Source organism: Vulpes vulpes, chromosome 3 (assembly GCF_048418805.1).
Source record: "Vulpes vulpes isolate BD-2025 chromosome 3, VulVul3, whole genome shotgun sequence".
Classification (NCBI taxonomy): domain Eukaryota; kingdom Metazoa; phylum Chordata; class Mammalia; order Carnivora; family Canidae; genus Vulpes; species Vulpes vulpes.
Window position 1 is genome coordinate 140,611,896 of NC_132782.1, and position 26,251 is coordinate 140,638,146.

The 26,251-nt window shown below is 33.4% G+C and overlaps 1 protein-coding gene across 48 annotated transcripts in view; it reads right to left on the reverse strand.

The window, feature by feature from the left end:
* The window catches only part of ADGRL2 (adhesion G protein-coupled receptor L2), a 619,577-nt gene that overhangs the window by 154,364 nt on the left and 438,962 nt on the right, over positions 1-26,251 (reverse strand). Inside the window, exons 1-2 of one of the 48 annotated variants that reach the window (XM_072754768.1) lie at positions 16,186-16,241; positions 15,075-15,267 (exon numbers count right to left, since the gene is read on the reverse strand). The exons of 44 other annotated variants lie outside the window; for them this stretch is intronic. The gene's annotated coding sequence lies outside the window, so the exon portion shown is untranslated. Of the gene's footprint in view, positions 1-5,456; positions 5,488-15,074; positions 16,627-26,251 lie in introns of those variants that run through there. 3 more of the 48 variants (XM_072754781.1, XM_072754740.1, XM_072754743.1) reach the window with 3 other exon arrangements.

Genomic DNA, 26,251 nt, shown 5'->3' on the forward strand with positions numbered 1-26,251 from the left:
TGGAGTTTTTTTAATGGCAAAGTATAACGTAGTAAGATTAAACCTATATCCTTGAGTAGGCTGGTCCACCTACTTGACTCAAATAAAAATCCAAAGGCCATAATGATTTTACCTCCAAGCCTGTAACACTATTTTTCTAAAAAACTAGGAGAGGGGTAAGAATATAAAACCTGGAACCAAGTTTAAGTCTGTCTGGCCCTCAAGAATTCAGTTTTTCAACGAGAGAGGATAAAAAAACTTTAGGAACATGACTTAATCAGAATTTCTCAGTTCCCAGGACCACATGAGACCACGTTATTTGCTAGGTTTTACTTAAGTGTTTCACTTCTTTCTAGGGTAACATGAGGAATCAGAGTAAATACTAGCCTTACAATACACATAAAGAGCAGACAGTTCTCAAATACATCCAGGCTCCTGGTCTAGCCTTAAGGGCAGAAAAATTACAAAATTTTCCTTTAAAGGGCTATCTTAACAGTTTCTTCATATTGACTTCCTGCAATTTTCTTCTAAGTAAAACTCTTACTAATAAATTCTCTCAATCTACCCTTAATCTGCTGCAGACAAAGTTTTTTAAAGTGGAGGAGGGAGGAAAGTTTTATCTGTATTCTGAGGTTGTACCCATGAAAAAGAACTCTTACAGAATTGAGATGCTGTCACGAAAGCACAAAGAAAATTTAAAAACCAATGTTTTCCCAGATAACTCGAGTTCTTTCACATTTTCTGAGCTACTCTGCATTTGCTACATGCTTCATGTATCATGTATGGTTCTATTAGCAGTTAGAATAATATATAGAATAATATAGTTATTCTATCATCAGTTCACTATGATTTAATAACTTCAATGGAAAAGCATTAAGATTCTAAATAGGTCAGAATCCTTACCACCTACAAAGCTACTATCTTGCTTTACTGACAACCACACCAAAAAAATGTGAAAGATTAATCTGAACGTATTACCTAGTGTTTATTTTTTTATTCTTCATTTTTTATGTTTTTATTATTATTTTTTATTCTTCACTTTCTTAAAGATTTGACTTATTTGACAGAGAGAGAGATACTGTGAGCAACACTAGTAAGAAAGCGAGCAGGGGCGGAGGGGCAGAAGAAGAGGGAGAAGCAGGCTCCCCACTGAGCAGGGAGCCTAACTCAGCGCTCGCTCACAGGACCCCGAGATCATGACCTGAGCTGAAGGTAGATGCTTAACCGACTGAGCCACCCAGGTTCCTTCATTTCTGGTGTTTAAATATAAAAATCCATAAAATCACAGATGAAACTAACAAGGTATTTCCATAATAAGCAGTTTGTTTTATCATGCCTCTAGTTTCAGAGATAAAACTGCTTCCATATACGTCTCTCCATGACCCAGAATAGCAGCTCTCTTTGAATCTACTGAAGACGGGGCACCTGGGTGGCTCAGTGGTTGGGTGTCTGCCTTTGGCTCAGGTCGTGATCCCAGGGTCCTGCGATGGGTCCCACGTCGGGCTCCCTGCATGGAGCCTGCTTCTCCTTCTGCCTATGTCTCTGCCTCTCTCTGTGTCTCTCATGAATAAATAAATAAAATATTTTTTAAAACCCAACCTATTTAAGACATTTAAGTATTATGATGAAGGGGGTCAGAAATGCTATTATCCAGTTCTAAGAACACTTCATCTTAAAAACAATTTTTTAATGAAGATTTTATTTTTTTGACAGAAAGAGAGAGCACAAGCAGGGGGGAGCGGCAGACAAAGGGAGAGAGAGAAGCAGACTCTCTGGCTGAGTGGGGAGCCCGAAGTGGGCTCAATCCCAGGACCCTGGGATCATGATCGGAATCAAAGGCAGACACTTAACTGACTGAGCCACCCAGATGTCCCTCTAATAACACTTGAGATGATTCTATGCCCAAAGAAATAAGACAAAAACAAAGGGAGGATCAAACTTCCTCTCCTGAATGCCGAAATATATAAAAAGAAGAATGATATATCAAAAATTAATCTTATGGGGAAAGACGGCACACAACCCTGTAGAATTGGCTCTATTCTTTTTCACACTAAACTCCCAAAAACTATTCAAAAGACAAATGCAAGAGTACAGCTGCAATTTACAACCGCTGTGGCGAAGTACCTGCCTTAAATCTGCAAGCTCTTTTATATAAAGCATAAAGAGAAGTCAGATAATTTCATGACCTGTCACACTGGAAAGGCTAATCAAGGAAAAACTTCTTATATCCTCCATATTGTTCAATGATCTGGTGAAGCAATTAGAATAATTTTAATGTGTGAATGAGACGCATTAATTAGTACACATAAAATTAAGTCAGCCTCTGGAATGCTCCTGATTTGAGCAAAGAATTCTCACTGTCCAAATTCTGCTTGTAATGAGTATTTTCATTTCAATGGCATGCATCAGGCTGCCTGCCCGCATACACAACTCTTGAACACATTTCCACTTTCTTAAAGCGGTCCAAGATCAATCTGTCTTCGGTCATCTGCTTTTGAAAGAGTCCTTGTTTGTGGGAAGAAAGGGAAGGAAGAAATCAGACTGATGACTGCCTTGTAGGAAACAGCTGCCAAGATAGGAAAACCTCTGTTAGTAAGGGGAAAATGAGGAGGAAACCGCACAACCAAGACCTCTTTTGTGGTCTTTGGCCAGGACAGATATTTCATGAACAGATTTTAACTATAAAACTTAAGCGTATTTGTCAGGATTTTAACGTGAAACGCAATTTTAAGGTTTGAGGATGGGAAACTCGATTTTAAAATTACACTGTAGTCAATTATGAGACTTAGTATGGATAATTGTTTCTAACAAACAGAAACAGGTTCTGCAATGTAATAAAAATCATGGCTTTCTTTATGCAAATAAAACTTACGTCCATCTGTTCAATAAGCAAAAAGAATATCAAACTTATTTTTCTCACTCTACAATCTATGTCCAATCATCTTCACATTGAAGAAAATTATTATATAAAAATTCAAGCTTTCAATGCAATCTTGAAAACTAAGTCAAAAGGTATCATTGCTGTGGTCCAAATTAAAAACCACCTTCCATTAAAAAAAGAAAAAAGTCAATGAAAACTGAAATACCTAACAAACCACAATCAGTTAAAGATAGAGTGAATAAATAATCAAACATGGCAAAATTAATCTTAGGAACACATTGCTCCTAAACAAAGTGCAGCCAAAGGACACTCACAGGCATAAATGTAGCTAGCGAACAGACTCCTCCTTCACTCTTTAACCACCTGCAAAATGAAGCTCAGTCAAAGCTTCTCATAATGCATAACAAAAACAAGGAACAAAATCAGAAAAAACGCTATTAAGTTTCCTTTCAACAAACAGAAAAGCTTAAGTAATTAATTCTTATTAATAACCAGTTTGTCTTTAGATTTTAGAAAACCTCCTTCCATGAACTTCGGTAAGGAACTCTTGACTATAAAGGCACAGTGCACAGATCAAACTCCTCTTCATGCTAAGTAACGATTCATTTCTTAATAAAATCAGAAAACAGCATTTCTACTTAAGCTATAAATGACTGTGGTTTTTAAAGATACAATGCACTTCTTACGTAACAACCTTGTCCTTATCCTTCAAATAAGAAGATTCAAACCTAAGTAACGATTCGTTTCTTAATAAAATCAGAAAACAGCATTTCTACTTAAACTATAAATGTGGTTTTTAAAGATCCAAAGCACTTCTTATGTACAACCTTGTTCTTATCCTTCAAATAAGAAGATTCAAACCATTTTATCCTCATCTTATTTCTATCAAACCTATGTCATGATTTTTTTTTAGGTCTGCATATCCTACTACTCTGCCATGCAAAAAGTCAACTGATGCATCATTACTACTAAGCCTTCCAAAGCTGAACAACGACTTCCAGAAATATGCCTCCGCACTGTTTATATTCCAACACTCCTCAATGTTTTATACACTACTTAAAATGTACAGTTAGGCATAATCTTTCAAACAGTACCCTGCTTATATTTATTAGCTGCATGAAACATCCCATGCTTTCAACTGTCAGCAAAATTAGGAAAACACTACTAATCAGTTCTCACATTCAGGTACTTATCTTACATTACCAGAAAATCATATTTAACCTCGTATGTGACGTGCCTGCTCAGCAAAAAGAGGAAAAAAATAAAACCTGTTTGTAACTATCAACAAAAGAGGTCGACTAGACCATGCTTCAAATTAATAAGATAATTTAAAGTTTTCTAAAACTGGTTAACTAAGGTTATCTATTCAGAGTGAAACCAACATAAAGATTCAGATCCAAAGCTTTCTCTTTGATTTCTACTTATGGACACTGAGGTAGGAAGACCACTGATGATAAACCCAAAACAACTAAAAGCACGAGGACGGGGAAAGAAAAGCACCATCCAAGTAGGAGACCTACCAAAGTCACCCACCCTTGTCATTATGCACTGACGCTGTTTAAAATGCAACGTTAGTGCTTCATTCTACGCACTAAATGCATGTCGGTGCTAAATGAAAGCCAAAGGAAGCTACGTATACAAAAATCAGTCCTTCTAATCTTATTTGCCCTATAAAATGATAATAATTATGAAGTGGAACTTAGTAGCAAAGGAGAGCTGCTCTTCTAAGATTTTGCTGAAACAAACAAAACAACATCAAACCCTGAGAACTCCATATGCTCCCGTGCAAAGGCTCAGAAAATGAAAAATAAATTACAGTTTCATTTTGATTTAAACCTCATTCGGGGTGTTTGCTTTCCAGAAATATCCTATGTGCGGCCCTGACAGGCTAGAAGTCCCCCTTCTTGTTAACATCGGAGAAAACACTGACACTCTGGGGAGTTTTCTTTCAGTAAGTTGTCTAAGTAAACCCTTGCTATCGCTAATCAGGGAGCTTATTTTAGCTCCAGACATTCAACGTTCTTTTGTGTTTATTTTCTCTCCTTTCACGAAGATAGTTTGGGGCTGGGAATGCTGATAGAGATTCTAACACCACGTGGCCAACCGCTGGTGACATCCCCTTTCTCGGTTTCATTTCTGCAGACCCTGGTTTCCAGTCCCGAGTACTTGAATTAAACCATTTCTGCCAAAGTCCCCTTAACGTCCGTTGCTGGTCTTACCCTTCACTGAAACTTCTGCACTGTGAGGGGAATAAATCCTTCTAGGAGAGCTCTTAGAGCAGGAAGGAGAAGACTTCAGGAATGCTCCTAGCAAATGGCATCAGCAAGCTGCTGCAACATCTACCAGGCATGCTGAGCACGCGAAAGAGGCTTGGAGCTGTGGACACAGGAGGCACAGGCAGGGCACTCTGCCATTCTCGTCATTAAAATCCTTCCAGTTGAAATAATAAAAGCAAATTGCTGTCATTTTCAAACCGATGTTGGGGACATTTTACGACTGAACATAAACTTGCAAATTAAGTCTCAAAAGGAAAAAAAAAAAAAGAAACCAACAACAACAAAAGTAGTTACAGACCCCGTTCAAAATATTACCTTACCTATCATAAAAAGTTGATGGCTTCCTCAACTTTTCTAGCAAAAAAAAAAAAAAAAAAATCACAGATCTGTTGATTTAAAATATTTTGTATTTATTGCTGCATTATAATCCGCCTACAATATAAGAAGTTAGTTCTTTTTCCCACTGTAGAAAGGGAAAGCTGTTTTTAAATGGCAGTCCTCCCCAACTTGAAGACATTCTATTTCCTCTTAACTTTCTAATAGTCTAAAATTCTTATGCAATTTTTTTTAGTTAAATACAAATTAGGGGTACCACAGCCAAAAATTATTTCCTGAGTGCCTACTATGGGTGAAACGTTGTATTAGACATACATCACTAATTCAGGAGGTCAATATTAGAAAGGTCAGAAATCTGAGGCTCAGAGAAGAAAAGTAACCGGATTGAAGTTATTCAGCTAGCAAGTGGCAGAGCTTGAATTCTAATCAAGGCTAATTACAAAGCCATTCTTTCTGCTAGTCACTACATTATTCATTCGACAAATATTTACTGAGCATCTATTGTGTGGTGGGTACTGAGGAACAAAAGAGACAAAACTCCTTAGGTTCCCTTGGGAGGTTATATTCCAGGCTAAATATAACCCTTCCTAATAGAAAGCTATAATTGCCTGATACATAATTAGGTCTAAATAGTTAATTTATAGGACTTCAAGAAATCCTCACAACTTGAAGATTTATATATTATTATTTCCATTTTGCCTTAAAATGAGACTATATAACCTGTTCAAGGACAGTTAAGTAAATACCAATGCTGGGATGTAAACCCATGTTCTAAACTGCTATTGCCACTAATAAAGTAGTTCAGGTAAACTTACTTTATGTCTTATTAGCTTTCCCTTTATAATAAAAAATAGAAGTGAAACAAAGGCATTTTGGGATTGTGAAAATGACAAAATACCAAAAGAATAATGACTTGATTTTCAAAATGTTTACATTAGTAAAACTAACATCCCTTAGGTAATGATAGCTAAATGTTAACTTAATTTTTATTATTTCCAGTCAAGCTATCTTAATTTCATTCATTTACAGGGCTATTTAAATTAACAAATTATTCTAAACTAATCAATCTTATCAGCCAAAATACCTGAGAAGTTGCTTACAAGTCAAACAATAAACTTAAGTATTTCCTCCAATTATAATTAACAATGAATCTTAACAGTCCTGGAAAGAATGTTTTCGCATTAACATCTATAATATTATGGACTAATCATTCATTGTTCAGGCAAAGAGAAAAGAAAAAAATCCAATGTTGCTCATGAGATTCAGTCTTACGTTTGGCTCACTGCACTAGATCCTTTGTTCATAAATCATTGTTACTAGTCATTCTCTGAATCAATATTCAGATTCCCTCTTGGTCTATATATACAACCACTAAATGAAATAATAATGACCCAGGATCTGTTGTAGATTAGATCATCAATATCACCATCAGAGGTTTCTTAGAGATAATTAGGTAATCTGAGTAAAATATGTCAAACGATCTTAAAAATAAATATGAAAAATTACAATGAATACGCAGTAAGAAGCTGAAGAAAATTTTGTGAAGTAAAGCACATTGTCTTTTGTAATCAATAAATGATACAACTCATTTGCAAGCTATGTCAATATATATAGTATCATCTACACTTACAATTTTCACCTCCACTATAAAGTAGATAATATTAACATTATAATTGCAAGTACAGCAGTTTAGGTCAATGAGTATCTAGTGATTACATTCTAGATATTTTTGATAGTAAGTACTGAAAGGAGTGTTATTTATCTAATTATTTTTACCTTATAGATTATTAATTGATCCTATGTTAGGTTGAAAAGGAATTATAATACAGATCAAGATATGGTTACCACCTTCAAAAAGTCAATAATTTTCTAAGGAGAATTAGAAATAGAAGAAAATGACTAAGACCCCAAATATGCATTAATTAATAATTGCTACACTCCCAAAAAACTCTACGGTAATTAATGTATTTCATACCAAAATGAGAGAGAAGAGACACAAAAGCGGTTTCTCGACTGTGTTTTTCTTGAGATACATATTTAGATCAACCAACATCATCTGGATAGAAAGAGTCCCTAAAATGAGATCAGGGGAACACCCTGGAATCCTGTCTTAACCGACCACTGCGAAGGTCGGTACAACTCACAAACATCAAGTCCTCAAGTTTACCCACTATATATGAGCGTAGAATAGACAGTAAGTCTACTATTCCATTATCTTCCCACTTCAATTATACACTTATGGTCCTGATTCCATCTTCAGTAATCTTAAAGAAGATTTTTAGGGGGTACCACAATATGTTTCGCTACGGGCTTGTCCCTTCTCAAAATAACTCTCAGCGATTGTCCTAATAATTCACGTTCTAAAAATTTCACCTAAGGGAGTTCAGAAAAACACTTTTTTAAACCTACTTATACATGATCACACTGGCAGCCATAGTAATAACCTGAGATTTACTCAGCTCACATATTTCACGCTCTGAGTTCATGAGAAAACTACACATGATCAAAAAGCAAGATGACATCAGGCTCTTCAGAAAAAGCAAGTTCCTGTAACTTAGCCAGGGTTGCTTTCCATCAAACCTTATGGTATAAATCTGTGTCTACAAGCAGAACTCACGATAATAGTATTTTATTGAGTTATAAAAAAAAATATTTTATGGACGCCTGGATGGCTCAGCCGTTGAACGTCTGCCTTCGGCTCAGGGCCTGATCCTGGAGTCCTGGGATGGAGTCCCACATCAGGCTCCCTTGCATGGAGCCTGCTTCTCCTTCTGCCTGTGTCTCTGCCTTTCTCTCTCTGTATCTCTCATGAGAAAATAAAATCTTTTTATTATTTCTGAAAATTAATTTAACATTAAAAATAAAGTTGTACTTTAAGTGTTAAGAACAGAACAGACTCTTAATTCTGTTGTTAGATTCTGTGTAGTTGGTACAGCTGACTCCTCTAAAAAAACATTAGGACTTAGACTTGGAAAGGCAAGAAAAATAATCATGGACAAACTATCAAGAAATAGGAATGGGCTGAGTTATTCTGAATGGTTGTTAAATATTAAAAAATTAAAATAAAAACCTTTGCTCATTAAAAAAACGTTTTAGGTTCTATATGTTAGTGCCTCTCAACTACTCAATCATGGAGGGGGTGGAGGTATGTGGCTTATAAGAAAGGGATTTAACTTTTAAATATAATTTTACAGCCTCTATTAAAATTGCAAATAATATTAAAGTGGTAATAAAAGAATGATGTTTAATAAAAAAATATAGGTTATAAAAAGCTGAGAAAAACGGACTAGAAGCTTGAATTACTTGCCAAGACTCTCTTATTTAGTAAAAGACTAATGTATTTTGTAATACTTCAACAATTTTTAAAAATCCTCGATGCAGAAAACTTTTGAGGAAAACGTATCCCTTGTTACTAGGCCATATATAAAGAAAAGCAAAAAGCCATACTTAATAACTACCACTGATGATAACGAGTAAGTCTCCAAATCCCGTAAGCTAAAAATTATCAGTAGTATTCCATTATGTTTGGGGAGATTAGAAGGAAGGGATTGTGTAGACTGATATCACAGAGCAGGGATCAGGAAACTTTTTCTATAAATGACCAAACGGTAAATATTTTAGGCTTTAAGGGACCCTCTAGTCTCTCCCATCATAGTCTGAAACCCACCACAGACAAGGCGTAATAATGAATGAGCATGGCTGTGTGCCAACAAACTTTACTACAAAAAACAGGCAGCCAGCGAGCTATAGTTTGCCAACCCCAGCTATAGATGAACTGGCACAGGATGAAGATAACTAAATGCAGTTCAGTCAAGTAATAAAATGACCAATAACTATCAATGTCTGCCAAAATAATCAAACTAATTTTAGTCTGTTATTTTAAGAAATTAATTTAAATGTTAATGTAAAGGTAAATTAACCACGCTCGAATAAGAGAGATAAAGCAATGTTATACTGACCAAAACAAATTAGCGTTTCACCGTGTGTGTGTGTGTGTGTGTGTGTGTGTGTGTGTGTGTGTGTAACAAAGCCATGGCATCTGGGGAGAAACTCCAGAAAAGAAAATAAAGGACATTACCACAGTAACCTATCTTGCTCCTCTGTTTGGCAGGAGAGAATGTAAAACCAATCAAAACAGTAAGTAATGGAAGACTGAAAAGTAATGAGGTTTGGACAAGACCCCTGAGGTATTTGACCATTAGCATGATGGTTTCAAATAGCTGGTGGTAGAAGTGGCTTCAAACTCCTGAAATTTCTGTCACCATTGCTACTCACCCATATGAAATACTGGATATATCCCAGTTCCACACTGTATTCAACAGGAAACTGCTAAATTCTAATTTGCTGAATTTCTGCTAGAAAGCTAAAACTTCTACAAGGCTAAAATCACCAACCTTATTCCAAAAAATTATGAAGTCACAATAAACGTACACACTTCTTTTGGAACACGAGTATTTCTACAGCTTTCCAATTCCCTGTATCCAGATTCTCTCCAATCAAAATATTTTGAATGTTACTAATACAGTAAATATTTATTTTCTGCAATCTAATCTTTCCTAAAATTGAATAGTCATGCAATAGAACATATCATAAGAATAACATTTCCAAGCTACAATTAATAGGTATCACATTAAAACACATGAAGGCTAAACTTTTCTATCAATATTATATATAAGACAAAAGAGTGGAGAAGGTTACAAATTTTTAATAAGAGCATTATATTATGGTAGTAATAATCTAGGTGTTTTACTGGAAGTGAAGTGGATTACTGTAAATGAAATTTTAAAATGTCCTTTCCATTTTACAGATAACACAAAATGACTTTTTTTCATGTCTCTAGCGATAAGGATAAATTTGCCACACATTTAAATGGTGCCTTCACCCTTCCCACTCTGGCTCATGAATTAATAATTCAGTGACATTAATACAAGAAGATAAATGATAAAAAGGTTAAGGCGCATGGGCCAACCATACACACATACTTCTTTTAGCACAGTTAATACTTCTCTGCCAATTATAGCTAAAACTTTTTAACAGTTTTCAATAGCATTTTTACAATCTAACTAGCAGCTTATACACACACAATTTCACACAATTCAGGCTTAATAAATCTCCTGCTGGTACCAAACAATCATTCCAGGGGATTAAAGTGCAACATCTGTTAACATTAATAATGTTTTATATAGTCATATGTATTAAAGAAGCCTCTGCTCCATTATTAGTCTAAAAAAACCTTCTAGACCAATATACCGATTTAGCATGAATTACACATATATCCTTCAATTGGTGACTTACAACAACAAAGAAACACATTAGCATGAAATGGCAAAAGAAAAAAAAACTGCATTCCCTGTGAAGTAACAGATTTTTCTGAACCAAACTTAACTAAATGTATTTGAGTGTGCATGCACAGATAAATACACACAAATGGAATTAGCTCTCAGTCTCTAACAGTTTCTAAAACCAAAAATCCTCGGTAGCATAACTCATTGTAAAATTCAATAAACCAATGCTCTGTAAATATAAAACGTACTTCAACGTAAGGTGGCACACATTCACTCACAGTTGATTTGATGCTCTCTGAAATGTCTTAATCCACTCTCACTGTTTTCATTCCCAGGGCCCAAACACCTTCTCTCTAAACACGCACAAAAACCTCAGAGGTGTGATTCCTTGCCCTCCATCAAGCGTTGTTAGCCTCCATTGGACTAATCTTCCCAATTTCAGTCTACAACATAAAAATGTGTAAAACTGGAAACAATCCCAGAGATCACTTCATCCATAAGGGAAAGAAAACGCTTGGGGTTGTGACTTGACAAAGGCAGATCGCAGGACTGCTGATTTTTAAATTTTCCGTAAGTACATATATTATCCGGCTGTAATTCAATTATCACAACAAATCTAGTATCTATCTCTATTTTAACAATAGGGAAATTACAACTGGGGGCTAAAGGAGAAGTGATAAATGGAAAGTTTAATAAAAAGTGGCAAAAAGCAAAACTAGGAACAGAACCCAAGTGTATCTAATTTCAAAAATACTTAATCTAAATGCTCTGCTTCTGCTAAATTTATTTGCTCAATAATTCTGAATAGGCTTTTTGAACTGATTTTTAGCAAAATACCCATATACAAAGCATTACTCTCCTTTCCACCTAAGGAAATGTATACAGATTTGCTACATTTAAAAACCATCTAAACCATAAAGCCAACCTGACCACCTCAAGGTGAAAAAAACCTCTCCTTCCACAAATTCCTATAGTCATCGTCTATCATTTGTATAGTAGGTGATCTTAGGGTAATCTTAGGACTCTAATTAGGCTTTTAAACTATTTTAAAAATCTCTTTTGTCCAAATTTCTCATATTTATCTTTCTTCAATGTAAGTCTCTTCAAACCAAATGAAATAGTTTCCAATATACATACTATGTTCAAGACACTGAGACTAGTACTGCAGGCAATATAATGATGCAGAAGATAAGGAAATGAGACAAAGGCACAAATAACTACGAATTAATTTAATGTAATTAAGTAAGTCCTTGCAGACCATAGCTTTCGCCCATTGCTTTGATCGAGTCTGATATGTAGCATAATATCCGGGTGATTAATACAGTAAATATACAATAAATTAAACAGGTTTCTGGAAATTATCATTTTTAATGGATTTTCCTTTTTTTAGCTAACATCTAAGCTTGAGAATGGCCATCATTTTTTACTTCCCGTTCTTCCTCGCTCTTTAAAAATTAGCAAGATTCAACCATTGAACCATTGGAAGCTTACCCTCACCTCTGTACCTTTCCTGGCATACTTACGATGTTCCTTCTGCCTGGAATCCCCTCTGCCACTTGTTCCTTGGCCAACTACTATGCTTTCCAATACTCAGTTTAGACCTATCACTGGACTATCTGACTCCCTCCTTCCCCTAAACCCTAACCACACACACCAAAAGAGCACTGCCATTTGTGTCCATAGTACAATGTGCTTTATCAGAAAGTATCCAAAGTATCATTTCAAATTATTGTGAGGTAGCTGAAAACAGAACCCATGGCTTTCACATCTATAATCTCTAAGCAGCCTTGCATAATGCTTGGCAAACAGCACATAACAAATGTTTTTGACAGAAAGAATGGAAAATAGGAAAGAAAAGAGAAAGTTGTCAATGAATAAACCGAACTATACATGCAAAGTAAAGACCATGAATGGCAGAAAGGATAAAGAAAAGTAAATGGAACCAGAAATTAATGTGTAAAAGAAACATATTTTAAAAGTAGAAACAAATGTAAGATCTCCTAGAACAGGGATTTTCAAGGATTTTTCTTCCTACACAAGACTATTTTTAATTAAATGTTTAATTAAATATTGATAATGTCTATTTAAAAGACAAAAATAAAAGTGTTTTTCAGAAAGCTTAATTTACCATTGTTTGGCATAAAAGATCTTATCATTTTTATCACTTATAGAAACCAAATAAAATAGAGCCTCCTCTTTATAAAAGTGAAGCAGGAAGGTCACAATTAATGGGGGAACTAAACCTATAGCTGAGCTCTAACCAAAACCAAACTCCAATAAAATCAGTCCCTTGATGGAAGTTTTTCTTTAAAATACTTGAAAATCAAATAAATAAATAAATAAATAAATAAATAAATAATAAAAAATAAAAAATAAAATAAAATAAAATAAAATACTTGAAAATCTGGGGTACCTGTGTGGTGCAGTCGGTTCGGCTAAGTGTCCGACTCTTGGTTTCAGCTCAGGTCATGATCTCAAGGTCCTGAGATGGAGCCCTGCGTCTGGCTCTGTGCTCAGTGCAGAGTCTACTTAAGACTCTCTCTCCTCCTCCCCCTGCCCCTCCCCATAACCTACCCCTACCCTTTGCTCTCTTTCTCTGATCTTTAAATAAAATAGAATACTGGAAAATTTAATAGAATGTATTAAAACTATAATTTTAAATATTTTAAATAATTTAAAACTATTTCAAATATAAGATAAATTGTATGAAATTATGTTAAAAATGCCTGATAAATCTGCTTTCATATAATAATAAAACTGGGTAAGTTACAAAAAATTGACATTTATTTTCAAAGTACACTAAAAATACAAGAACATTTTTTTCTTGCAAAACGCTTTGACAAGGTAGGCTTCCACATTTACCCATTTGTCCACCAATATTTGGGATTTGGAGAAAATCTATTTCCATCAGTAAAGGTTCCCCTTTTTTTTTTTTTTTTCTGGTAAAAGTTCTCTTAAAAGTGGAAGTTTTTAAATAGAATACAACACAAGGGTACAACACACTTTTGTCACCATTCTGAACAAAGAGCAGAAAAATTAAAATCCACACCTCGTTTCTCCTCCAGAATTATGAGACTGACATGAGCGCTCCAATTCAATGTCAATCTGAGGGCTTACACCTCACCTCTAAGTGAAAAGACAAGTAAATTTCGCCATGGGAATTACATTTCAGCCTTACTATGCAATTAAGGTATCTGATGTTGCCTTAATAAAGCATGCAGCATTGTAGATTTTTTTGGTATTTATGTAATTTGCTGAGGCTGTTGAAAAACCACAGCGATTCCAAATCCTAACTTTCCACCCTTCCTCAGACCAGCATTTGCAATTTAATCGACTTTAATATACGAATCAAGCACTGATAATGAATCTAAGCCGCCTGTTTGCAGAAAGATATCTGAATATTAAATATGAAATTTAGCAGGTTTTAATAATTAGACTCTGTAAATTGTATAATATATATGTCTGTCCTAATTTGGGAAGATGCACTTCTCACATAATACTCATCAGACTAAAATACAAGAAATTCTTCTGGCATTTCACTAAATTAAAATCTTGAAACCCTACAGCTACAATGTGCAAATTTAGATTTTATTAATACTTTAAATCAAACCATAGTTATTATTCAGTTTCATATAATGCAATTTATACCAGTCTTCTGCTGAGGCACAATGAGATTTTAATCAGAATCTAGTGTTAGTCACTAGAAGACATTTTGGAAGGTAAACAACCACCACTCCCACCCCCTTCAAGAAAACTATCAGCTCACAGTTAAAAGATAAAAATAACCCACCCGTGATCTCCACTGAGGAAAGGAATTCTGGAGGAATGGCTCCTTACATACCAGAAAATGTTTCTAAAGCTAAGACTTAGGCTACCCTTGGGAAGCCTGGGTGGCTCAGCGGTTGAGCATCTGCCTTTAGCTCAGGGTGTGATCCCAGGGTCCCGGGATCAAGTCCCACATCGGGCTCCCTGCATGGAGCCTGCTTCTCCCTCTGCCTGTGTCTCTGCCTCTCTCTCTCTGTCTCTCATGAATAAATAAAATCTTAAAAAATATAGGTTACCCTTACTAAAACCTTATATGAGCTATTAAATGCTATTTTTTCATAGTTTGCTAAATGCCTAGATGGTTACAACATGGATTTTTTAAAAGTATTTTGTCACAGTTTTACTCTATATATTTTACCTATGACCGTTAAAATGCCTTTTTAGATATTTCTATTATTTTTATGGCTTAGTTTGCCATCGAAAAAGCCAAAATTTGCACTACAGTATCAACACCCCCATTTAGCTCACCTCCCTTTATTTCACGTTGATTACCTTATGCAACTCTATCTTCATCACAACTGATCAATCAGCAGAAAAAAGAAGTCAGCCTTCATACCAGGACACAGTTCTGACAAGTAGCCTCTACTGACTTCCTCTTCCCTGTTAATATGTGGGAGGATCTTACTCTTTGTGATGATTTGGGGGCAGGGATTTTGAAACTGTGATTGTAGGTCAGAGAGAAGAGCTACAAAAAAAAAAAAATCCTAGTTGCATGTTTTCATATGGTAAATTCAACCAGATAGCAGATTATAGTAAAATGAGGAAAATTATTGGTCTTTTTTTTTTTTTTTTACTTAATCACACAGTAAAAGTGGAAGCAGATGTTTTCAGGTGGATGGGTAGACATCAACATTTCTTGGTTTCAGTATCAGAACATCAATTTTGGTAAAGGCAAATCAGGTCAATCACTGATGTATCACCTAAAGAAGATAGCGTCACAAATAGAAAACCCTGAACAGAACTTAAAGGAGGAAGAGAAAAATCTCCCAACAAAAAGGAGGAAAAAATGAAACAAATCCAGAGTGAAAATGGATGCCAAACAGGACCCACTTAAATATGTGACTAAGTTAATCGACATCAATAATGATGATAATACTAAGCATTTACTGAGAGCATCCCATGTATGAAGCTCTATTAAACTGAAAACTGCATCGCACAATTTTTCTCCATTTTATGGAAGTTAAGAATACTTTCAGATTACCCTTGAAAAATCAGTATTAACTCTTATATTATTACCATTATTATTCTTATATCCATGAGAGCAATCTGAAATTGGTTAGGTTCTAGTCCAATTTTTTGTGATCTTTATTACCTTAATTGACAACTACTCAAGAAAATACATCGAGAACCTGCTCTGAGCTAAAAACTGATGATAGGTGCTGACAGGTGCTTCTGGTTGTTGGGTCAACCCATATAATTAACTAGCTATAAAACCTAAAAGTTATTGCTAGGTCTAAAGAATTGGAAAGCTATCGAGGAAATAATTTCATTATTCTTAATAATAATAAGATGTAGCTAGGAAATTTCCTAGGTACCGACAGAAAAAAAAATGTAAGTTCATTGTAACAAAAAAAAAGCCACAATAAATTGTAATGAATAATACCTTTGAGGGCATAGAAACTCCTCGGCTTTCCAAAAGGGACAAGGCTTGTATCTAAGGAAACCTAAGAATATCATATTAGTTTGTGAAAGAGCTGTTAAGAATGTTAATAAATTGGTCCTCAACAAAGAGAATATCTCAATAGATCTAAATCATGACAAAAGTATTTTTTCACAAAATAAAAGATTTCTAACTAGATTTTAATAGCTCAATTTTAGAAGTCTTGATTACCTTAGAAGAAACTTCACACGAAATACAAATAAACAAACCAAAAACCTAAACCTTATAGCCTCAAATCCACATAATAAAAATTTTCACTTTAATCAGCACATCATCAAAGATGAATATCATTTAAAACATTTATAGGTATATACTCAAGAATATCTTTAAAAACATCTGTAAAGGAAGCAAAATTATTATTTTTTGACAAGTATCACATTAAAAATATGCATATCAATTTGAAGCAATTTTTTTGGACTGCTGGGATTTAGGCATGATGCATGTACCTTGAAGGGTGGGCAGAAAAATGAGCTCATCCCTTCTCTTTGCTTTCAAGCAAGCTAATGGCAGGAATGAATGAAGTCTTGAACCTATGTCTGCTTCCTAGCTCTCCCTCCACCCGTACTCACTCAATTACCAAATTCTATCCCATCATTACAAAAGTTTTCCCATCTGTCTAGAGCCATTGCCTCACACCTGGACTGTCATCCACACCTTCTAACTAGGTTCTATTTCCTCCATTATTTCCCCGTTCTAGTTCATTACTTACACAATCTTGAGAGTTAGCAATTAAAAACACGACACGTTCTCAATCAAAAGTATAAACAGCTCTTTAGGGCCCAACTGTAAAGTCTAATTTTAGCGGAGTAGGCTCTTTATAATCACGTCCCACACATCTCATTTTCATCTCCTTCCATTTTCTGAGCGACTCCTATCTTCCATATATTCATTCTCCTGAAGATACCTTCTCTCTTCCTTCGTTTCCCAGTACCTTTACCCCTGAACCTGTCGGCCTTTCAAAAAGCCTGCATCTGCTGATATCATCCTTGCCCTCAGGTCTACTTAAATGGAGTCTCTTTTTTTTCCATACTCCTCATTCTGAATTCATCCCACCTACCTATATTCCACACCCTTTCCTCTACACTCCATTCTAGCACGTCACTGTAGTACGCCTTATATTACAATTATTTGTGGAAATATCTGTCTCTCTCATGGGATTCTAAGTACCTCTTAGAGAGAGAGCAGTCCTTACACAGCAGTTTTCTAGACAGGGCCTTAATAAATGGCTGTTGATCCAAAATGAATAAAATTAAAGCTCAGAAGCTAGTGGATAACTAGATGGAATGCACTTATAGATGAAACTGTTTTTGTAAAGGATAAAACGATCAATATTGTAAAACACAGACTTCAAGACCAATTCAAGAAAATGTGTATTTTTTGGTCTGGCAATTTTGGCAAACTCGGTACTAGAAGTTCTCACATATTTAAAACCACATGTGCTGCCATAATAACCTCTGTGGCATTGCAAGAAACCAAAAAAAAAAAAAACATCTTGAAAGTGAAATCCAAAGCATTATAAATACTGTGAATTAAAGTAAATCCAAGTCCTCACCTATCATTTATACACATGCAACATTGTCCAGAATGACTGCTCTGAAATACAGAAGCATAATGTACTCGAAGAGAATGTACCCACATAGGAAATATCAGATTTTTCAAAAGATAATTTGAGTTTGACTTATTTTAATTGGGCTCTCAAGAGAATTCTTTTATATAGTAAGAAACCTCTACTACTGTGCATCTTAATACAATTTAATTTATCAAAAGTAAAAGTGAGAAGTAGGACAGTGGCAGTAATTTAATCGCTTAGGCCTGGTAATACCCTCTGGCCTTGAGAAAACTATAAATTGTACAACATAGAAGGGTGACAGAGCTGCCAAAAATTAAGATTTACTTCATCAAATTTACCTTTATAATCTTAGCTGTAGCCTATAAATGTCCCTATAAATGAAAAGTTGGCTGAAGGAGTTTTAATTAGACTAATACAGTCTTGAATACAATTCCAAAGATGGAAAATCTGCCTTTCACTTAAACAACTAAATATACCAAATGCACCATATTCTGAAAGATAAAAATAAAAGAGCAATTTTCAATTTTTCAAAATTTGCAATATTTACATATATTAAACCAAAAACTGTGCTATTCTAGACTTATATTCAATTCTTTATTTGTTGAGTAAAATGAATAAAACTCAAAGTCCACATAAAGGAAGCTCACTACTAAAAATAGGAAGCTTTTACTTTGAACTGAATTGTTGTGAAAATATTTTCCAATCTGCTCACAAGTCTTGTAATAAAAAAAATGGACTCAAATCCTACCTTTAAAACTGTTTCTTTTTTTTCTTTTCTTTTTTTTTAAAGCTGTTTCTATACCACCGTGACAGGTGATTTCAAAACATTTTAACCTGGATATTAAACACTTCAATGTCAACAATTTTTGATTATATGTTAAAATGATGTAAAATATTAAAGCTTTAATGAGTACTCGGCATGAAAAAGTCAATTTAATACGTAAAGAATTAATTTTCAAATAGATAAGCGGACCTTTAGAAATTCTGAATGGTATAGTTGTGATTCTGTCCAAAAGTTAACCTTTATAAGCAATGTTAGTGAAAATTACAACTATTTAGCCAAAATTACATATTGTTTCCTGGAATCTTTCCAAATATTTTTAATTTAACTTTCCAACTACTTGAACCACTCATATGTGTTATATATAGCTTCTTATCTAAATATTTACCTTATGCACGTTTGCCTAGACATTTCACGTTTAAATTTATTTATGCAATAAATATACAACCAAGAAATTAAAATAGTAAAATTACAAGGTAATCTAACTCTTAGGTTCTATCAAAGGGTAAGAAGAGAAAATTAATAGATATTTAGGTCTTAATGCAATAATTTTTAAGTTTAGAGAAGAGATGGAGCCTTAACTTCAGCCAAAAATGGGATCAAGACAATGCTGAATCCTTGCCCAAGAACATAAACATATGTTTGCCTTACCATATTTTGGATGAAGCAAATACAAATAAAAAAAACTAGGATGGCAGGCCAATCAAATGCATCAATTGCACTAGGTAGTTGCCTTTTTTATACACAAACTTTTTTCTTTTAAAATCATTTTAAGCATAACACGAGTTACAGAATGGTAAATTTTATACATTCTTCAAACTATCATTTAAGATGCTTCAATAAAAAATTTTCTGTATTTTGAGAAAAAAAAAGAACACAAAGTTTTTATTTTGTAGATTGAAAAAATATGCAAGTATAAAAAAATCACTTATATATCTTAATGAATGACGGATTATCAGATCAAACATTAAAAAGAACATTTTACAAGAGTTAAATAATGCCAAACATGCAAGTATGGAAAACATCCTTTTTTAATTACGGAAGGCTCGATATATATTGTTATATGGAGACAATCTGAAGATCACCACCACAAAAAAACTTACACACTGATACTAATCATTAAATTTATACTTTGTTCTTTATCTGAGGTCAAACAGCATGTTATCTGGGAAGTCAAATGAAAAAAAAAGTGACTTAATTTATTTTAAAAAAGAGAAATAAGGTCCTCAGTCATCAATTCAGAAATGAACAATATCAAATCATTAAAAAAGAAAACATTCTATCAGAGAAAATATGAAAAATATTATAAAGCAATATACAAAGCACTAAAGAAGTGTTCTTAAGTACAAAAACATCTGAGAATATCAATTGTATTAATACATAGGAGTGGCTGCTTTATTCTTCTTAAAAAGACAAAATCAATTTTAATAAAGTAAGCTGACAAACTGAGCCTCTATTTTAGTTTATTTCAACTAAACGTTAACACTGTGATGATTTAATTGCAACCTTGTGGGTTATATTCTTGATTTTCCAGATTTAACAGGCAATATAGAGAATGGGGCTATTAGTGTATGTAATTGATAATATTCTCGATATTCTTCAAATACTTAAGCAATGGCTGTACTAAAGGATACTAAATTTAGTATTATTTTACAAAGTTCTTGCTCTGATTTTTTTAAGAACACTCTTAAGCTATTAAAAATCAATTCTAAATATTTTTTTAAAAGCCAACTGTGGAAAATGTGAATTCTTAGATACCTAAGTGACTGAATAATAAATGCTTTTAAAAATATCTTTTCTCATGTAATGAAACAAATTAGAGGCTTCAGCCTGAAATGTCAGGGGAACTTATGCACTTAACATATCAGTAACACAATACAAGCAAATTAGTAAAAAAAAACAAAACAAATGGGAGGTGTGGGAAAGTGACTATGTTATTAAAATAGGTAAAGTATAAAAGTTGTTTGACCATGAAGTTCATTGTTAATTCTATGTTACCATAATTTGACAAAACATTTTATAAGCACTTAATCAACCCAAAATTCCTATAAAGAGGACAAAGGTAAAAAAGTGCTTATAGAGTGTATTCTTAAATACCTTAATGTATTGCAGCCGTTATCGGAATTCCATGTAGCAAAGATCTAAAACAAAGATTTTCTTGAATGTAATTCAAATAATTTCAAAGGTCCAGGTACTTATTTTTGCATCTGCCAACAGCTATTAGGGGCCAGTAATTACTACTAAGAGATAACAAAGCATCCCTTATGATGCTCTGACAAGTAATAAAATACTGGGCTAAGCTATTTCCTTGAACCTAAATTTTTATTTCAGGCCTCTGATATGAGTAATAGCAACTACTTTCTGCTTTGACTGGTATTTGGTCAAAACAAAAATGCCTTTCAAATCAATATTCTGACTTAAAGAGCATTGAATATAAACTAATTTTTAAAGAACATTACATAAACATTCAATGAGTAAATGGCTTTTCTTTACCTTCTTCATTATAAATCTCAAAAAAGGCTATTTAAATTTTAAAATCATATTTTAGATTAAAGTATGAAAACCATACTTTAATATGATACAAGATTATCCACAAATAGAAAGCATCAATTTTTTTATTTTGAATTTCAGTTATTTCCTTAGGTGTTATGTTTATTTTTATATAAAGGTAATACAATCATGTTTAATTTATCGGAGGAAAAAATGTGATATCTTATAATTTATTCTTTTTAAAAATGAACAGAAATTTGATATTCTAAGATTTTAACACTTTCACACTCTTCATTGCAGCTTTGAATTAGCAATATCCTGTGAATGCCATAAAATCATATTACATAAAGTGTACATAATAAGTAGGCTTTTAAACCCTTGTTAGATTTCAATTTGATGAAATCTAGGTCTTTGAAAAATATAAAAGCAAAAAGAAACTAGTATCGTTTATCTATTGTTATAATTAAAATGAAGGCAGTAGTTTTTAAATTTTAAATTTAGTTTTTAAATTCTGGTAATAAAGCAATATAAAATGTTTTGTTTCCAACAGTTATTAAAACATGCAGATTTAATCCCAGGCTCTTCATATAAGGTATACATAAATTTTGAATAAATATTTTTTAGAGTATTTTACATGTTTTGTTAACTTCCATTTAAAATGTTAACCTGTTAAAATATTTGACTCTTGGTTCAAAGAGAATAAAACATAGCAAGTTTTTTAACAGAAACCTCCATTTTTATAAAATGTATAAAAGATTTCAAATCTGTATTCGTAACACCTACTACCTTTATCTCGAGAATTGTTTCTCATATTACAGTCTACTCATAATATAGTTTGTTTTTTAAAAGAGCCAATCTGCTCAAACAGATGCTGAAGCAATTTAATGTATACACATTTACTCAACATATATACAAATGAGCAGAGGATATTATATCAGAATTAATATTTTTTATTATTCATTCAATAACATTTGATAAAAATGTCTTTGATAACTCACGAAGAATGTCAGAGTTATTTTAAACTGAAAAGCCCTGCCAATTACCTTCTTTGTCACAAACGTCCCCAACCTAATACCAGTAACACTTTTACGATAATAACTTAATTAACTTGTCAATAAAACATTTTCTTTGCAATGGATTCAAATTTCACTACTTTAAAAACCACTCAGTAGTCTACCTTTCAATATAAGGCAAAACAAGTAGAACTTACCCTAGCTGTGCCTTTCCAATAACCTCACAGAAGTTATGCACTCTCTGACAGTTACTGTTCCTCACGTTCCAATTTTCCTGGAATGAATTCTCTAGTAACCCTTACCTCTCTGTGAAGGAGGTGTGATATTTGAGGGAAAAGGGTAATGAACTGTAATCTCAGATCCCATTTTCTGATGCCGATCATATTTAGCACTAACAATAAGAAACCTTTTTATCGTGTTATTTAAGACAATGAAGTTGGCAGTACAGGATGCCTATCAATAATTCTACGGAAAAAGGAGCCTTTGAATACTTTTGTAAAAACATACCATCATAATCCTATTGAAGTGTAATTGCTGTTGCTAATATTCTTACCCTGGTATGAAAATGCTCTGCATAAATGTAGCATAGACTTGTTAAGATAATACATGACCATGCTGAGAGGTTAATACTTATATAAAAGCCCATGCCAGTACCATAAATCTCTTTATTAGACAACAGTTTCCTTACTTAAAGGGTCATTCTGTGTAACAGTAACAATCTGACTTTTCACATTAGTAAAGCTTAGCTAATGAAATAATAAGTCTACGGCAATGAATTCCATTAAGAAACAAAGCCTCTTAAAATACAAAATAAATATTTTTATTTGTCATATCATTTCTTGGTAAACTAAAGGGAAGAAATGAACGATTACATCTCTTTTCAAGGATGCATAAAAGGATAGCCTTTTTTTTTCCAACAAGCAAATTCTGAAATAACATTTTTATACTAAAATGTAAAAATACAAATAAAAAAGTTCGTTTTTAGTATAATTTAAGATAATCTCGTATTCTTAAATTTCCTGACAGGCATATGAGGTGAAAAATTTTGCTCACTGAAAAGAACCAATTGCTCCTAAAGGCTTTTAACCCTTATCACCAGAACACCTGGTCGCAAAACTCTCAAGTATTTCTGAGTATCTGGCTTATAATTTCTTAGAAATTAGCTGACACAGTGTTCGTAAATATAATTCCGTTTTTTAATTAAGTACTACCTATCTTGCCTGCATTCGTTTTTTTTCCAAGTTACTCATCAATTTTCTAAACCATTTAATATTAGATCTTTACTGATGGTTTCCCTGTTTTTAAGTGTCACTGCACTAATCGGTCCGTTATTAATCCAAAGTGATCATTTGTGTTTTAGAAAAGAGCATATGCAACTCATCTAATTTGACCTATTAATTAAATGTAGAGGAATGTAATTTACTACTTATTGTTCAGTCATCACTTTATGACATTTTACATAATCTGAAAAATTAAAAAAAAATCCGATCTCTCTTTTAACAATTATTAGATATTTAAACAAGACACAGTTCTGTCATCCAGAGCTTTGGCCAATCATAAAAATAGTTAGCATCTCAAAATGAATCTGATTCATTATCTTCAGTACCTTTCAAGTAATTTTTACTAATTAAGGAAAGGTAATAAGCACATCTGTAATCTGTGAATATAGGAAATGATAAATACTTGGGCATTTAGTATATTAAATTTCACTATAACGTGGCTAATCCCAAATGCTTTTTTTTCCTTAGAACAATTTTTCTCAAACAAAAATTAAAAATGTTTAAAAAACATAATTTTCAAAGAAGCAATATCAATTGATACTGCCTTGATTATTTTATCTCATATACAAGCTCCCTCTGCAGGTAATAACAAGGGTTAGCAAAAATATCTGAAACATGTAGACAGTTGCCTGGTAAAGATGCAGGTCACCATTGTATAAAAATAATATTATCTAGCGTCTCCTCCTTACCAATTATCTGATTAAAATAACTGCTTCTGAAAATTTGTGGTTCAACATGATTATTCTTGTCCTTCAGCCTGGGTAAGAATGCAGCTTGAACAGGCAAGATATACAAACTTTTCAAAGTCACCCAAGAGCCACTCTTACAAAGTGTATTTCAAGGAAAAGAAAACATTACCTTGCTTACACAGCACCAGCCTGAAATGATAGACCACCCCAAACAAAGCTGTTCAACCCGTTTATCTGATGCATCTTCTGATCCCAAAGTAAACAACTGAAGGTGGTATTTTAGGATTGACTTACGGTGAAGGATAAAAGATAAATTTTAAATAAATGCAGAAACCACTACATTTTCCCCTTATTTAGAATAATTCTGAAACTTAAACCTGGAAGTATGTATTTCTGAACAATAAATTTACTTTCATTCATTCAATATGAAAAGAAAAACTGATTTGATTTGCAAAATGCTCTTTACCCCTCCATCGTATCTTTTTCAGAATCTGTTTCAGATTTCTGTTTGCACACTCTCCTCTTCATCATATTCCTTTCTCCGAGTATACAGATATAAGGTACATCTCTGACAAAGGAGCAGGGGCAAAAAAGGCAAAATTAAGAATGGTTTCATAGTCTTGGGGGCAATGTCTTACCGAAAATTATTACCGGACAGTTTGAGGTCACCCTGATTTTTCCCTTCAAACACGTATGCGCTACCTTATAACACATAAGCGGTGACTACAAATTTGAGGCATTCAATTTGACTTATCCATAAATGAAGTGACAGGCTTATAAAGTGGGTTTTTTTAAAACTAAGATCCTTATTAAATATTAAACATATGTAAACTAAAAGAGATATGCTCACTTTCATGCTAAACATACAAAAATATCAGTTAAATTTCTTTTCTACTTAAACAAAGAAAATAAGGTTAAGGGGAAAGGCATCTTGTAATAAGCCACGTTTGTAGTGAGTTTTCCACTTAAGGGAAAAATAAAATTTTTTTCACTTATATTTTTAAATAGGCTATAGATGTAAGTTTAAAACCAATGATAATAAGAAAAGTGACTTCCATCAGAGCTAAGGGAATCACAGCATTTGCAGCAGAAAAAAAACAAAGGTGGGGGGAGACATCCCTATTACTTTTCTATAGACCTGTCCAGAAGGATCAATTAATATCCAAATACTCTCTTTCTAATGACATTCACGGAACTTTGAAAGGACGAAAACAGTTAAATGTCCTTAGTAAAAGTGAAATGTCTAGGCTATCAAAATTTTGGTATAGCTTTTATTTGTTGATGGATCTGAAGGAAAAGGAAATGCTTCAGAATTATGTCCATCATTTTTAAAATGAAAAACAAGATAAAGTGTATCAATTCTTCATTTAATACATTAAGCCTTTGTCAAATTCTATAAAAATATTCACAATCACTGGAATACAAGTGTATAAGCTTACAATGTCACCCAAATGAATGTTTTCCTAAACTCTCCTGGACATTAACCACAGGAAGACCAGGAATTTTAAGAATTAAAACACACCATAAGCATCTCAAGATTAAGAACACAAAGATGAGTGGAGAAAATACTGTATAAAAACCTGTGTTCTGTAAGTTCTAATCAATACCCACAGTAATAACCAGTAAAAAAAAAAAGAAGAAAAAAAAAAGAAAAGAAAAAGGTAAGCTTTTAAGACAGAATAAAATTTCTGTAAGGAAAGTACCCATAGAATAAAGAAATGAGAATTCCAAATAGAAATACTTTGTTTCAAAGTAAAGACACAGGGAAAATCATTTTTGACATCATGTTTTAATGTAAATTGTAGTTGGGAACTGATTAAGTAAATATAACCTACATGAAACAAATATATCAACTGAAGGCCAGTTCTAAAATCTTGTAATGATTCCCTCATTATATGGAAAACTGCAGTCACAGTATTCTATTTTAAGAATAAATGATTAAAATTAGAACTTACTTTATAAACAAAATAGAACTCTCTTTTGCTTTCTTTATAGACCACTCCTTACTGTTCTCCACGAAAGAAAGCATTAGTAAGGTCACCTAGCCCCCACCGCAGCAGCCAACAACCATATATGACAATATTGGGGTTAGATTATTTCAATCATCTAAAACCAGGGCAATATCTGTTTGAGGTATAGGCTGATCTAAAAATACCTACAAAATGATGCAAAGCATGAGAGCTACA